General features: G+C 45.4%; 1 protein-coding gene across 1 annotated transcript in view; it reads right to left on the bottom strand.

Moving 5' to 3' along the window:
* Positions 1-17045, bottom strand: part of LOC118691564 (contactin-4) — a 274696-nt gene that overhangs the window by 227944 nt on the left and 29707 nt on the right. Inside the window, 1 exon segment of the mRNA XM_036390793.2 lies at positions 8696-8740. The gene's annotated coding sequence lies outside the window, so the exon portion shown is untranslated.

The following is a 17045-nucleotide window of genomic DNA, read 5'->3' as shown; positions in this document are numbered from 1 at the left end:
AAGACTGCAAGCACTTTGTGTTATTGCAGAAAGCCAACTTTAGCACAATTAACCAAGTTGGAAAAACGGTATAAAGGGTTATAAAAATACTGGGAATGTATTACCATCTCTAAAATGCAGATGGCAAACAGAGGGTGTGAGGAGAGGAGGGAGGAAGGTCTCAAAAGCCAACTCAGAGTGCAGGACCCTGGCCAGAGGCAGCATAACCAGCAGAGACAATTTGTGACTCGCAGCAAGTTGCAGGAAGCTCTGAAGACAGAGGCGGAAATGCAGGAGAGATGAGAGAGCTGCTGGGCAGATTCCTGAGCAGAGCCCAAAACCAGCCAGCCCCACAATGAGCTGGGACTGCACAGAGCACAGCACAGGGAGCCAGGCTGAGCTCAGCCCCACAGCTCAGCTCAAAGCCACAGCCAAGCCCAGAGCTGGGAGCTCTCTGTGAGAGACAGAGCTCAGCTCCTGCCCGAGGCTGGTGGTGATGCTGCCTCATGGCCCTGGGCTGCTGGGAGCTCAGAGAGAGCCCAGGTTCACAACTCAGAGCACAAATACGGCCAGAGACCCTCTGAAATAAACCACTTACAGCTTGGTTTGAAATGGAGCTCGGACTAAAATAATTAATTGAAAACCAGCAGGTTTATTAATTTGTTAATTGAAATGGAATCAGGTACCAGCATCTGTACAACACCTGTGGCCAAGGTCTGGGTTGGAAGGGACCCTAAATCCCATCCAGGGCCAGCCCTGCCATGGGCAGAGACACCTCCCACTATCCCAGGCTGCTCCAAGCTGCCCTTGGGCATTGCCAGGGATCCAGGGGCAGCCCCATTTCCTTTGTGCCAGGGCCTCACCATCCTCACAGAGAATTTCTCCCTAACTGACCAATCTTCCACCCACTGACATCAGAGTGAGCAGCCCCAAACACACCCAAGGCATTGGGAATGCTGGAAAGCTGGAGCTTGGACAGTTTAAGATCTTGCTGCATAAAAAGAAATTATGAACAGAATATTCCTGTAGCTGTACCAAAAGGAATTACCAGTATGAGATTGTCAATAGTGGGGGCTGGAGTTCCAGGCTGTAACACAGCACAGCCCACAGCAGCTTCAGGGCTGCCAAAGATGTCACCAAGAAAAAGTGAAAGAGATGCTCTAGTGACATTTTAAAGGGAGGAAAAAAAAACAGAGGTAGCTCTAATCATCATCCTCTGATGAGGTGTTTTAATTCTGGTATAACAGACTGTGGCAAAACCTAAATAAAAACAAAGAGAATCAGGACACATCTGTTCAGCATGAAACATTTTTTTTTCCCCCCCGTCTGCTTCCTATGGAAGAAAAAAGACTTCAAGGACTGTGCTGAGGATAAGATCTCCTGTATCAAAGCAGGTGATACAGTAGAGTTGTGATAATTCTTGTGGAATGAGAGGAACGAAGATTAAGAGGAAAATGAGGAAATAAGAGATCTTTGAACTGCTTTGAAGCAGGGCGCCAAAAAGCTGCTCCAAATTCCCATTAACTTCAGCAGTGCATGAAATGCAGTTTACTGCCTGCATGGCTCCATGTTCTGGAAACTCCAATAGTGGGCAGTTAAACCCTGGAAATACACAGCTTACAGGCAGGGACAGCAGCACAGCTCTGGGCTGGCAGTGAGTCAGCAGCACAAAGGGAAACACAGATCTCACAGGAACAGGCACACGGGGAAGAACTGATGGCCAGGAGGTTTTGGTGCGAGGAGGAATGAAAATAGTGGCTGTGAGACCTGAAGTGATAACTCCTGGAAGAGTCACAAGTGGTGAGGGAGCTGAAGGGATGGGAAAAGAGCAGAAGGAATTACAGACTGGAGACAAAAAGTGAGTCAGATCCCAGTTCCTTCTTTGTGCCACATGGTGTATTGAGGACAGCTGCCACTCAATAAAACCTAAAATAACTTTTTACTAGAAAACTTTGAGCAGGGCAGTTGCTCTACATCACCTCCTCAGATCTGTTCCAAATCAAACAAAACGCACCAGAATTTGCAACATGGTACAGGCAGATCAATCATTTAAAAAGAGCATTAAGAGGAATCAAACAAAATATGTATCTGCAAGTAAGGAGATAAAGACGCTGTTCTTAAAATGGTATAAACAGGAACAATGATCAATTTGAATGAATTAAACAAACCAAAACCATCTTGTTTTCCTTCTCAATAAGGACAACTGTGAACCTGAGAAACTAAGATGCAAAATCAAAGGAAGAAGTTCAAAACTGACCCTAAGGAATATTTCTCCTCCCTTCAGTTGGCAGATGGATCCTTTGAAGCAAGGAATCCATTTGCCAAATACTTCCAGGGGATCAAGGAATGCAAATTTTCACCAACATAAAGACAGAGAAACCAGGGAAATGTTTCTTGAGTAACGCACACTCCAACACCTTTATGCAGAATCGCATCTATAACATTTTTATCGTAACTAAAAGGGTAGCAAAATCAGTCCTAGCAAAGATTAGACCGAATATTTTAATCCACAAAGATTAATCTGAGTTATAGATTTTCTGAAGAACCTTTGTTTCTGTTTGAGTCATTTATTTTGAGGTATCAAATCTTTTAAAAAGGAGGAGTAAAATCAAAGTGTGTCACAGTGAGCCATGAGGGGTTGGCATCATCAGGTGTTTCACCCAGACTTTGCTTTGGTTTGAGGTTTCCTAATTTTTAACCATGTTTCTCAGTATCACAGAATCCCAGACTGCTTTGGGTTGGGAGAGACCTTAAAGCTCATCCAGTTCCACCCCTGGCACCTTCCACTATCCCAGATTGCTCCAAGCCCTGTCCAGCCTGGCCTGGAACCTGAGCCAGGTTTAAAACCTGGCTTTAAGGTAAAAGACTTTAAAATAAAAGACTTCAAAGCCACTGGTGGAGTATCAAACCTGGCAGCAATAATTTCATGTGCCACAATTCCAGCACTAAACCAAACCTTTGTGTTTGCCAATTTAGCTTTTTTTATTTTTTTGCCTTATGAGGCTGTGGGTTAAAAGGGGCACGAGAGATGCACATTCAGTACACCTCATTTCCATCTGTAAAGTAAATGTTTAATATTCCAGGAGTCGGAAATTAATTTCCTAAATGTTAATTGATGCTATTTCAAATCGCTGAGGGCACATTGAAGGCATTTCAAATGATTAACACAAGATTTGATGGCAAAGGAGCCATTTCAGTAATGGGCAGAGCCAAAGCCATCCTTCCTGTCCCACCTGCAGCAAGAAACACTCACTGAAAACCCAGTGGAACGGGGGAATTTCATCTGACTAAAATCCAACCACCTCCAGCCTGATTCTGTGTCCTTCACTTGAGGACAGAGCTGCTTTTAGGGGTGTTTTGGGGTTTTTTTTTTGGATTTGCACTGAGGACATCACTGATGACAAGTAGAAGCTGTTCAAGCACTCAGCCCTTCACAAGCACATCCTTAAATAACCAAAATAATTAAATAATCCAAATTAAAAGAAAAAAAACCACCATAAACCCCCCTCCCAAGCTGATTTGCAGCCCCACAGCCTGGGCAGCATTCCCACAGGGTGCTCCTCTCCCAGCCTGCAGGACAAACTCCACCTCTGGCCTGGGATAATCGATGGAGAAGTGTCAGGGGCTGAGGAGTGAGCAGCAATGCAGCCTGAGAGGTGTGCTGGGGAGAACACATCACTCTGGGAGGAGATGGGGGCTCTCCTGCTGCAGCACTGCCACTCCAGCGTTTTTCAGGAGCTCTACACTCACTTGAGCACCCCTGGAGGCACAGCCACCACCAGCTCGGGGATGACTGATGCTCCATCTCCAGCAGCAAATCCCACTGTGATTTTAATTGAATTCCAGCAGCCATTTTATTTTTCTTTTTTTTTTTTTTTTTCTCCACACAGCCTCTCCACTCTCTATTTCCTCCTTGCTCCCAGTGATTCAGCAGTTTATTCCTCACTACACTAATCCCTCCATAAGACAGTTTCTCATCCCTTTCAAGCAGTGCTCATGACAGCACTTGCCCACATCACTGGTGTTTGGGGGTCATTTTTTTCCTATTAAATAGGAATTTATCTCAGACACGCTTTGGCTTTCAGGCTGCACCACTTTTCCAGCCATGAGGAGCATCATGAGTCCTCACACTGTGCTCATCCAGTCTCAGCTGAGCTGGTGACAGCGTTGCAGGAATTAAAAAAGGAGACAGAAAAATGGAAATCTGGGGCCCAGAGGATCACAAACAAGCAGTGACACCTGGGACCTAAACCAGCTGTGAAACATTCTTCAGAAGACCTGGAAAATACATGTTTGCTGTTTACAGGGGACTCCACAGAGCTGCCAGCTGCCTGTTCGAGTGACTCACCTAAAAGGTGCAGAAATTCAGTTAATAGGAGAAGAAAAAAAAATAGGGAAAACAAACTGGCAGGACCCAGCTGTGCCAGAACTCCCAGCAACTCCTATCATACAATAACACCTTGGAATCCAGGCTGACCCATCTTGACCCAGCTATTTAGGCAGAGGCTCAAAACTCAGCCCAGTGACTCTTTGTTGTAGTAATGAGCAGTTTAAAACCACCATAATTGCTTCTGACCATAATCACCCAACAGCCATGAGCTGTTTATCTGAGAAAAATTAATCCTCAAAGGGTGACCCTCATGTCCACAACGTGTTCTCAGTCATGGAGTGATTGATAAGTTATTCCAAGCCAGTCCACAGAACCACTGGTAGTGACATTTTATCATCAAAGCTCCTTCGCCCTTAATCAAAGGCTAATTCAACATGAAATCCTTAAATATGGGCTGCACCACAAGATAAAGTTAGCAACCTTGAAAAGGCTGGGAAATGGCAATTTGCACACACAAACACAAGATTGAGAGCTCCCATCATAACCTGCCTCATCAATCACCAGCTGCAGTGGCTCTAGCAGGACTATTTCCAGAGTATATTAAACTTCACCACATCTTAACCTTCTTGTAAGGCCACAATAATCTCTTTTACAATATCCAACAAGTGCAGAAGGGCAGACTTGCTTTGTGCCAAAGTATGCCTTGTGTCAGATTTCAGATTTAACAGCCTCGTTCCCTTCCCAGACGTTCCATGGTGTCATTTCAGCCCCATATTCCCACTCAGGGAGCACAGACAACACACCTCCCACATATTCTGAAAGGAAATACTCTGAAATGCTGGAATGAGGCACATCCCTTGAGCTATCACCTGGTAATTACCTGTGCTTCCAAAATCTCTTTGCAAGGGAAAGATCTGGCCAGGCACCTGTGACTGAACTCAAGTTTATCCCATTGTCCAAGCATTTCTCATGATCTTAGGGTGAAAAGCCAAGTCATGAGGACTCCATCTTAAATATTACTCAAGTTAAAAAAAACAAAACAAATACTCCAAATCTCAAGCAAAATGCAGATTCTGCAATAACGAATTACAATCGGGGTTGTATCAAAAAGCTGCTGCAAAGTCAGGATGCTCTCTCCCAGCCCTTCCTCTAAAAACACAACTTAAATCACCCTAAAGTTTTGATGATTCAGTTTCATCAAATCACTTCAGAACAACTGACTCTGTTTTAATTTTTGGGGGGGCTTGGGTGGCACGAGGAGCCCAAGTGATGAGGGCAGAAGGAAGCGGCCAAGGGAAGGGACGGCAGAGAGGCACAGAGGGTGAAAAGCAGGAGAAGGGAATCAGGAATAATAAAGAGGAAGCAGGATATAATAAAGAGGAAAAGAAAGGACACAGCAGATTTTCAGAGGGTTAGGAAGAGTAGGAGGACGTGGTGGCAGACACATCTGACAGCGAGGAGCCAGGGAAGGAGGACAATTCAGGATCCTGGGAAGCAGAAGGATGCCTGGAGATCACAAACAACCCTTGTCTTTGAAGGAGGGATCTAAAAATCACATGTTGGAGGCAGTTCAGTGTCCATCCAACTAATCCTCCTCCCCACTGACCCCCAGCACTTCCAGCTGAGCCAAAGCTGTCAGACACAAACAGTCACACACCAGGCAAAGGGGAAGCTGCCCGTGGACAAAACCAGCCCCAGCCTTGTCAAACCATGCCCTAAAACCAGACCCTGCCCACCAGAAATCTCTTTTTTCAGAGCATTCAGTTTTAGGACATTTCTCCAGCACAACTGTGCATTGTCTGCTGGTAATAATTCTAATTAAATTTACACTCTGAGCCTGGTTGTGGGATACAAAGCACAGATGCTACAAACTCTAAGAGGACTGCTGGCCTGTCACTGTTTTAATTAGCTTGACAGGTAATCAAGTAGAATTTTGTAATTATACCACTGCAAAGCAGAAATGTTTCCTTTCAAATCCCTTCTCCTGGAGCCACTTTGGTCAAGCACAGGCAGTTTTGAGCCTCAAGACCAGAAGCAAAACCTCAAACTTTGCTTCCTCAGGGCCTGGCTTTGACTCAGCAAGGCTCATGTGCTGCTGAGGAGCGTGGGAGAGAAACTCCTGCCCTCCCCCAGAGATGAAATATGTATAAAAGCTGAATCTGCAGTCCCCATATGTGTCAATTTGTCAAGTACAGCAGAGTGTGTGGCCACTTTTCCCTAAACACCACACTGTGCTTGTTCCTTGAGGGCACAGCCCTGGAGCCCAAGGCTTGCTGCCACTGGGGCAGGGGCAGGCTTTGGGCACACAAAATTCACTTTTTGGGGTATCTCAGCAGCTTGGGTGACATTGCTGTTCCCACTGCCCACACAAGAGCCAAATTCTGCCTTGTGGGGCCATTCCCAGACCCAAACACCCCACAGGGCACTGCTGACCTTCTAATGGCTCACGTTCACCAAGGGCTTCCCCATTTCAGCTTTTATTTCAAATACCCCTTCACTCCCAATGCCACTGATGCCTTTTGGGCTACCTAAAAACAGAGGCCAGGCAGAATTAAGGGAATAAGAAGCTGTTCTGTTTATTGAAGGGCCCAGTTTTGGGCAGACACCCAAAAATGGATGATGGGTCAGGGTTTTCACACTTTTATAAGTTTGGTCCATTTGCACTCTGGGGGTGAATCTGGCAATTCCAGCTTCAGGTAATGAAGTCATTGAGCCCAAGTTTGCTCCCCCAACTCACTTTTGTTCCCATCTCTGGGCCCTGAGGCAGTGAGGTGTCCTTGATTGCCAGGCCTGCAGAGGAATTGTTGTGTCTGCCCCAAATGGGGAAGCAGCAGCAGCTCCCACTGAGTGTGGAGTTTGGAGTTACACACTGAAGAACTGCAGGGTTACAGATAGATGGAAAATAGAAAAGCTGAAATCCTGAGGCATCCCCAGAGTGGAGGCATTGAACCCAAATTCCAGTCACATCCTCACTAATGAGGAGTGTTTACCCAGGAGTTAGAGGCTCTGTAAACAGAAAGCAATTTCCATCCTCCTGGCTGGGCTGGTGTCAGCATTTGCAAACCATTACCAGCGTGCCCAGAACTGTCTGCCCCAGTCCTCCACACTTCCTATCAAACTGGCATTTAAGGATTTGGAATGCAGAACACAAGGCTGCAGCCTAAAAATAATATCCTGAGATTTGATCCTGCACTTCTTATTCAGGCTCAATTAATCAAGGTTGCCTAACTCTTCAGAAGTACTTTTCATCAGCAGATTGAAAACACTTCCCACATGAAATGGGGATCAGCGTCTCTTTTTTACTGTGGGGAACCTGAAAATGAGATTTCACCTGAGAAGGAGCTCTGAGGCTAATTTAGGAGTACTGTCCAAAGGGATGAGGAGTCCATTATTCAAAGATATCTTTTATATTAAGAAATAAGCTTTTCCTTTCAGACCACTAGAAAGACTAGAAAGTGATCTATCACAGGATTTATCATGCTGTCTTTGAAAACCTCACACCAAGAGAGCACATTCCAAAAGAGCCAGGCTGAATGAGAGTATTTACTTGATCTCCATCTTCAGTTTTCATGGTGAACACCCCCCAGGACTAAGGAGAAACTCCCAAGAATTAAGAAATTAAATATTTTTGTCAGAAACCATCTGCAGTCTCTCTGAACAGATACAGTAATAACATCCAAAACGAAGACAACATTCATTTTTCAAATATTTGTAAGCTCTGAAAACATCTTGTTCTCCTTTGGAAACAACATCATTCAGACTTAAAAGCATGTTGGAAAAAACCCCTCCAGATAATTTCAGGGTCTGTAGAACAAAACTCACCTCTCCACTAACAAGATTGATTCCTTTTGACATTCAAACTGAGAGGCCATTAAGAAAATTTGAGTTTCAGAAACACCACAGGTTTTTTTGACTAATTCAATTGCAGAGTCAATCATTCAATGATTAATTAAACACCAATCTTGAAAATCTCTTGACAAGAACAATAGGAGCCTAACCAGAAAAAAAATACAACCCTGAAACATTATTGATAACAAGATATCAATATCCTTCTGAAAAAGAGTCACTCTGCAGCTTCCATACATCCTGTTAAATGTATATAATTTACAATTTCCCATTTACAATAATAGCTGAAAGCAAATTGTTCCACATTTTCCATAAACCTTCCAATGTAGAATTGCATAAATGCAACATATACACTTAAATGCAGATTTATATATTCTTGTAAAAAGGGAAATCAAAACCCCCTGAGAGGGCACAGAGAAACTCCAGGACAAATTCTTTACAACACAAACAACACAAAGGAGATGCTGACATTCAATGCAATTACATTAAGAATAAAGAGAAATTGACACCAACACATCAGAATTAGGATTAAATTCTTACCTTCTCCAGTGCATGATATGCAGCCTTCAGTCAAATTTCCAATACCTGAAAGAAGAAAATCAAATGGAATGTTGGTTATGCTGATATTTTAAGACACCAAATTAATTCTCGTTGTTGTCAATTTGTTTTGCAGACAGAGAGGCTGGCTTGGACGAGTTTTATTTGCTGTTTTCAAAGTGCCACGAGACAACAGCAGGAACCGGCTCAGATCCTTCCCCACTGCTTGATTCAGCTCCCCCCAGTCCCTGAGGTCTCTTCTCCAAAACCCCCAGCCCCTGCCCTGGGGTTCAGCCTTCCCACCTGGGATGACTCAAACCTTAAATTTTTCCACCTCTGGTTTCGCTAAAGGCTGCAACTCTTCTGCTGATAACTCAGCTGACAACAAACCAACCTGAATCCCACAGAAAGAGGCTGAAGCAGAGCCATTTCCCATTAGATCATCCAAACCACATGCTAATAAAATTTGAAAGAAAATCAGGAAAAAACAGGAAACTTATCCAACACATGATTTAAACCTAAAGCTTCACATGTTTGGTAGCTAGGTACGGGTCACACAGAGAACATATGGCAAATGGAGATGATGTTTATGAAACTAGAATTCAGTGGGCACCAGAAATGCAGCAAAAATGATATAAGGAAATATGAATTTTCTTTTGCACTATCAACGCATCCCAGATAGGAGAGGCAGAAAAAGAAGTCTGACATTTTGCCTGAAGATAAGCACCCATTTCCCGGGTTGTAGCTTAAATTCCAATTTGATATGAGGAAGTCACAGCCAGAGGAGAGCCCTGCTCCTGTAATGGGGCTGCTCTGAAGTCCCTGAGAATTAGATATTGAGAAGAAATCCCTCCCTGCGAGGGTGGGGAGGGGCTGGGATGGAATTCCCAGAGCAGCTGGGGCTGCCCCTGGATCCCTGGAAGTGTCCCAGGCCAGGTTGGACATTGGGGCTTGAAGCCCATGGTGTCCCTGCCATGGCAGGTGTGGCACTGGATGGGATTCAAAATCCCTTCCAACCCAAACCTTTCTGGGATTCTATGGATCCAAAAAGCTGCTACACCCCATTCACTACTGGGGAATTACATCCCTGGCAGCCTAAAGGGATATTTTGCCTTCATTTACCATGGATGCACCACTCCCACCCACCAGCAGCTTCCAGCAAGGACCTGGCCTGACATCTCCCAGCCTGAGAGCTCCTCTCATGGACCAGCAGCTGGCACAGCAGTCATACAATCGATGTATCTCGATTTTCCACCTGGATTGTTGGAATTCAGGACATCCCTGTGGCTGTCCTGGATTGCCAGGACGCTCAGAGACCCTGGTACAGAGCCCAAGATCCCTGTGCCTTTGATTATGACCCATGGAAAAAGTTACCAAGCCACGAAAGTATAAGTAGAATAATATTCAGTTTATCATGGGGTGAAAAAACAGATTTTTGGTGTTTTTAGAATGGGGGTTCAGGGGGCAAGATGGAGGAAGGCTGGACGTCCAGCTTTCTCCTTCTTCTTCTTGGCCTGCATCTCTTGCTGTGATGGTGGCACTTTTAGATTGGTTTACAGTAGAAGCTCAGTGTCTAACACAGGTGATAGGTATTGGGAAGTAATTGTAAATATTGTACAGGTGGTTTTTAGTATAAGAAGATAACACCTGCCCCAGGGGCAGGCAGAGTGCCTGGAACTGTCCTGCTGAGCAGACCTCGCCAGGGCAGGAGAAAGAATTTTATAGATAAGGAACAATAAACAACCTTGAGACTGAGAAATGAGGAGCTCTGACTCCTTCTTCGACTTCCAGGCTGGAAAAAGAGACTTTCCAATGCATCTCAGGGTCACTGTGAGCAGCTAAAGCCCCAAGACTGGATTTCCTGGAGGGAAGAGCTCCCTCCCAGCTCAGGAGAGCTGGAGGGGAACAGGTGGGGTGCAGCTCCAGCCCTGGGTCTGGGAAAGCTTTTCCACGAGGAACAGGCTCGAGGCAGGCAGAGCCAGATGGAGCCCACCGAAGTGAGCACAGCGCCGGGGAGAGCGGGGAAATATTTGACATTCAGAGCTTTGCTAATTAGACGTGGAGAAGAAATGAAAGGTTTTGTACCAATCAAAATATTACTCTGTTTACTCTAACTGTTCAACTTATCACTTCACTCAGGCAAAGTTTGGGAGAACAAGTTGCACAAGTTAAGCAACACTCCACCACCAACGTCGCTGTGTATTTTTAGACGCTACAAAGCCGTGGCTGCTGAAAACAAAGCAAAAAAAAACACCAAAAAAACCCTGCAGTTTTGCCTTAGCTAAGCCTGGTGCGCTCAGTACAGCGAGATTTGGAGCCCACCAGGCTCCCAGACACCCCTGAACCCCGTGGGCACGCAGGGCTCAGAGCCAAGGCACAAGAGGTGTCTCACAGAACACCTGCACACCAGCCCCCAGAGCGGCACCTCACCACGCTTTGGGCTTTTGTTTCTCCAGCCCTGTCGTGCCTGTGTGCAGAACCGAGCTTGGGTGGCTTTTTTTGGAGCTGACGTGGGAGACTCTGGATGAAATCTTGGTTCTTCTCTCCCCCACACCCCCAGCCAGTGCAGCTACTACAAAGCTCATGATGCTTTCTCCTGCTGGAGCTGCTCGCCTTGGGTGGAGCACAAAGCTCATCTCCCATCTGCCCACCCAGCGCTTTGGACACTTCATCATTTTGGGCTAGAAGGAGCAGGGGACTGGCTGAAAAACCTCTGCATTCTGATTCTGTCTGCTTAGCAGCTCAAGCCAGCAGCACACAACCACTCAAACCCTTCAGAAACTGCAGGTTCCAACAACAGGAACACTTCCACGGACAATTTCTTAAAACACCCTGCCTTGGCAGAGAGATGTTGACTCAAACCAGGGAGGAGGCACATTCAGAATATTCTGTTTTCAGCACAGGATTTCATCCTGCAGGAGTTGCAGATACTCCTGACAAAACCTGCAGATTTGGTGCTCAGGTGGTGACCTGGCAGTGCTGGGTTGATGTTTGGGCTCCTCTCAGAGGGCTTTTCCCACCTTTAAAATTCTGTGTTGGAGATGGTGATTAAATTAATTGCACATTATCCTCACCAGCAGCACTGAACCTGAACTTCCAGGCTTGAAAACCTACAGCTTTTCAATTGTATTCCCCCCAAACATCACCAATGCCCAGGCAATTTTGCTAAATAATAAAGAAACCTCCCCTAGCCTGGAGGGTTTGTCCAGGAATTCAAACCCACACCTTCATCCCAGGTGAAAAACAACCTGGAACAGGAACTGGGGGGCACAGACTGCGCTCCCTCCCTCGGGTGACGCTATGGAAGACAGCACACTAAAATCTGAATTTAGCAGGTTCAGTATTTTCTGCATCCCTTGTCAACAGAAGGCTTTGAAAAAAGCCTTCAGAACACGGAGAGGAAGTTGTCTCCAAAGGAAAAGGCAACAACACTTTTAGTGCAGCTCCCCAGTCACCACTGCAGTCGTTCTTGAAGCTGTAACTTCCAAAAAAACCTAAGAAGAAACTCAGTCTTGTGCAAGCCTCATTTCATGTAAAGGAACAGCACATCCTTCAAGAGGGGGAAAAAAACGACTTAAGGAGAGAAAATAAAAATAGAGAGGATTCATTTCACAGTAATACTGTGTATTTGCACAGAAAAATTCCACTTTTTTTTGTGGAGGCAGTTCTTTGGGAGCTGGCAAGAGGGAGCACTGATGAGAGCCTGGAGAAGTGCTGATCTCCCTGCTGCTGCCAGCAGAAATCCATACATTACACTGAGCTTATATTGACACAAACTCGTGCAGAGGGGGCTGAAAGCAGCACTCCCAGAGAAACCTGAGGGGCATCTTCCACCTGGAAGATTTCTAGCATCATTTGCAGATCCTGCCATTCCTAATGAATCCTCAGAGCAGCTGGAGCCCAGGCTGCAGGGAAGGAAAGGGTGATGGGGCTGCCCTGGGGGAGGAAACCAAGCCTGGCCCAGGACTGGGACATGACTGAGCACCAGGCTGGGATTCCTCACCCCAAAGTTCTCCCTTGCTCACTGCAAGCACACAACAACCCCTTTGCTGATTATTTTTATCTTTTTCCTGTCCCTGGCTCTGTTGTGGTTTACGTTTATGGAATCAGCCTCCTCTGGCACCGTTTTGCATCACCTGCCAACCCAGAGACTTGTCCTATCTTCCAAACCCTGTTTTAAGCCAAGATTAAATAAAACTATGAGATTTTGCATCTCTGCTTCACTCCAGTCTCCAACTAGACACTCCAGGAGCCCTCAGACTGCAGATTTGTCTTTATCTCAAGCCCCCTGCACACTGTAAAGATCTTTTCCTGCTCCTGTTGTCTAATATGAACTTTCAGCCTTCCACACAATATTCCTCAGTTAGGCTAAAGGAACATGGGAACCACAGTTCTGAGGACTATGGGCTCATTAATAAATGCTAATGAATAATCCAGTGCACCTGAAGCTGCTCTTGCTTGTCTTCATTTCCAGCAGCCCTCAGGAGGAAAGCTGCTCTGTTCCACCCCTATTCCTGCTCCAAGAGGACATTCCTTGGATAAAACCCATGCCCAGCCAGCTCTGCCCTAATCCTGCCTGTGCTGCTTCTCCAAACAAAGCCAGAGGATGTGAACTCTGCATTTTCACCACCTGGATCAGCATCACCCCCAGCCCTTCCTCCTGCTCACCCATTTCAGCACTGGATTGATTAGGGGAGCTCAAAGGAGCAGACAGAGTTTTCTGGGGCTGAAATATAAATCCCATGTGCAGAAGCATTTCCCGTGCATTTAAACACTGTTTAGTGAGTCAGCCAAAATCATTCTGCAAGTGTCACCCACCTCCTGAAGGAAAAGCTCCAGCAGCCTAATCCCAGCACAGCTCTCCCAGGGACTGAGGGCTTTCACTCCCAAGCAAAATGCTGTCAGAACACAGAGCTCATGTGATTTATTCTAACTAAAAAAAAAAAAAGTGCAAAAAAAAAATATTTCAAACTCTTATTTGGTCTCATCAAGCAGGGATGAGCGTTAGAAATTTATATTGGGTTTTCAGGCTTTACAATTCCATTTGTTGGCTGTCATTTGCTTCACAAATGAACAGAACACTGAGATTGCTCTGATAAATACAGGCACTACAATTGTTTGGAGAGATTATTATCAGTATGCAGCCATGCAGGTCAAAGGGATTCACCAGCTGATTCCTCAATTGAACTTTTTAAGGTGCATAACCCTCAAAATTGGCTCTACTACTTAAAATGGGATTTTCTGCTCCAACAAAAAAAAAAAACTTCTACTGACTGTAAAAAAACTTTCAGTGACTGCACAGAGCAGAAGCTCCTGTTTGAAGGATGCTCTCCCAAAGCTGTTTTCCCACAGGGATTCGTGTGGAGAGCCCACGGATCAGGAAAAAGCCCAGGAGAACTCCAGGAGCTGCACTCGGAGGGGATGATGTGTTCATCACCTTCCTACTTGAAATGCAAAGTAATGACACAAATTAAATTGGTTTTCCTTGTCTGAGTGATGCCTCTGTCTCTCCAAAGTGCTGATTAAGAGATCCTCAACTCCCCAGGGGTTACTGCAGCTGAAGCTGCCAGGCTTTGGTGACACAAAGGGACAATCCCGACGCAGGCACAGTTTGGGCTCGTGGCTTTTTCCCTACCCACATGAAACATCTTCATTGCATTCTCCAAGCAGCAGAAGGGGATGGGTTTTACCAGCTCCTCTTAAGGAAACAACCACATTTCAGTCACCATCACCATAAACTGTGGGCTCACAATCCTAATTTTAATGGGGTGTCAGTGGAGCAGCTCTAAAGCTGTACCAGACCCAACTTCACTCCCTGTCCTCAGGAGCTGAGGCTCTGTGAGCTCCCCAGGCTCATGCTCTGAGCCAGTCCCACCACAGCTCGACAAGAACTGATGGGATCTTGTCAAACTTCTGGATTTCTGCATTTCTACAGGGCCAAAGCCTGTCTCAGCCGATGGCACAGAGCAGGAGAGCTCAGCACAACTCAACCAGCTACACCTGCCAGGGCACCACCAGCTCCCCTTCATTCCTCGTTCCCATCACTCCATTGCATTAAATGTTTCCTTGCTGGGATTGCAGTGCCAGAAGCAAAAACTGGGAGTGATCAGAAACCTCCCTAATCACCTGCAACCAATTACAAAGCACCAAACAGCAAAGGTCACTGATAAAAAACCAAATCAGGCACTGAGTAATGAATGTCTACACCACACATCATAATCAGCAGCCCTGAGAGTTCATTGCCCAGGTTTGGCCATTGGTTTTTTATCTGAGGTGACAACTCAGTGCTTGCTTACCCCAAGGTGTGCACCTACAGCCCCCTGATTGCTGCAAACAAAGGCCTTAAATATTTCCTGCTAATCCAGCATTTCCAGCTTGGAGCAGAACCATCTCCCAGCACTCAGCAGTGAGGTTTTTCTGACCTTCTGTGGTGAGGAATCATCTTGTGCAGGGAGAAGAAATGGATGCACGCCCACAGCCTCTCCTCGCCGGAGCTACAGCTCCATCACCATTAAATTGTTTGTTTTGCTCCTTCTTAATTTGTTCCTTGTCCTTGCAAACCCCAAGACATTTCAGATCGCCCACACCCTCCCTCAGCACCACATTCTCCAGAAAAACAAGGTCTCCTGCCTTCCAAGCTGCTGCCTTTGAAGAATTGCTGAGAAATTGCACAAGTAGGTCAGGCAGTGCAGAGGCACAGGGGAGGCTACAGAGGGGTTTGGGGTTTCATGTGGCCACATCAGCCACAAAAATGACATTTCCAGGTGCTCACCCCCATTCTTTTATGTGGAAAGAGCAACAGGGTGAGTAAGAGATGTAAGAGATTTAAGTTTATGTTGCTCTGTTCCACCAGCATGGATCAAAGCTGGATGAGCAGAGGTGTCACAGACAACTTTTATGGAAAATCCTTTCCTTAGGATCTTTTCTCCTGAGAAGCTGAGAGGCCTCAGGAACAAAATGTAACCAATGGTTATCTGCTGCTGTGGATGCAACAGGTGCACCTGGGATTGGGCTCATGTGGTTGTTTCTAATTAATGGCCAATCACAGCCCAGCTGGCTCAGACTCTCTGAGAGTCAGGAGCTTTTGTTATCATTCCATTCCTTCCTTTCTGTTCAAGCCTTCTGATGAAATCCTTTCTTCTACTCTTTTAGTATAGTTTTAATATAATATATATCATCAAATAATAAATCAAGCCTTCTGAAACATGGAGTCAGATCCTCGTCTCTTCCCTCAACCTAGGACCCCTGTGAACCCCACCACACAGAGGTGGGACAATGAAAACACCAAAAAATGAAAATCAAAGCTTGAAATGCTGGGGAGAAAGTCCCAAAGATTTGCAGGTTCTCAGCATAACCTGCGGGGCACGGGGCCAGGTGGGCCTGCTCACCCCACAGTGCCTCAACACAAGCAGCATTTTCCTTTATTTAAGTTTCTTTTTTTTTTAAACTCATCATCTCAGGGCACAAAGGGGTGGAACTGAAGTTTCACTGATGTATTCCTATTTATTAATGCCCTGAAAGCCAGCAGAGCCACATGAGCTCCTGCTCTTGGGGTCTCACCAAGAGCCCTGGACACAGCCAGGAGAGGAAATGTCCCACTGGAAAGGCAGTGGGGAGCCAAGAAAAACTCTACTCCAACTTGAGAAAAATTCTTATTTTAACATATTCTGAATTGCAACCAAACAGAACTGCTGCATTACCAATTTTTAAGACAATGATTTAGCAATTCCTGGATGCCACTAAAGAAACCTGGAAAAAAGCTGCTTTGGTATCAAGAGCCAGCTGGAAAAGGTGATAAAATCCAGGATTTTGAGAGCAGGAAAATCATACATGAACTACCAAAAATATCAATATTTTCCCCTTATTCAGCTGCTGGAAGCAGTGAGCACAAAGGAAAGCAAGTAAGAGTAATAAAATTGACATGGCATCAGCAAAAGCCTCCCAAAAACCTTCCCCAAAGCAGGAGAACGTCAATAGTGACTGGGGTACAATAAACCTCCCTTCCCTGCAAAAAGCATCCAGGATTTCTTGGGCACAGCAACTCCATCCCTAATCAGCAATCCATACTAGGAAATTGTGTCTCAGACAAATAATGCTTCCAGAGGATCCATAAAACACCCCAATATATTGAAAAAAATAGCAATAAAATACAACCTTTTCTAAGGTAAGTTCCTTCTGAATTATGGTTTATAAATGAAGTCATTGATACATCCAAAAATCTCATTATTTAGGAGCAACAGACAGCAACTAAAGGTGAGTTCAAGCCCTACAAGGAGAAACAGATCCAGAAAATAAGATTTTTTTTTCTCTGTTCTTTCCACCAACCCATCTGAAATAAACCATAAAGGTGGAA

Source organism: Molothrus ater, chromosome 11 (assembly GCF_012460135.2).
Source record: "Molothrus ater isolate BHLD 08-10-18 breed brown headed cowbird chromosome 11, BPBGC_Mater_1.1, whole genome shotgun sequence".
Lineage (NCBI taxonomy): Eukaryota > Metazoa > Chordata > Aves > Passeriformes > Icteridae > Molothrus > Molothrus ater.
This window is presented reverse-complemented; position numbering and strand designations above follow the sequence as displayed.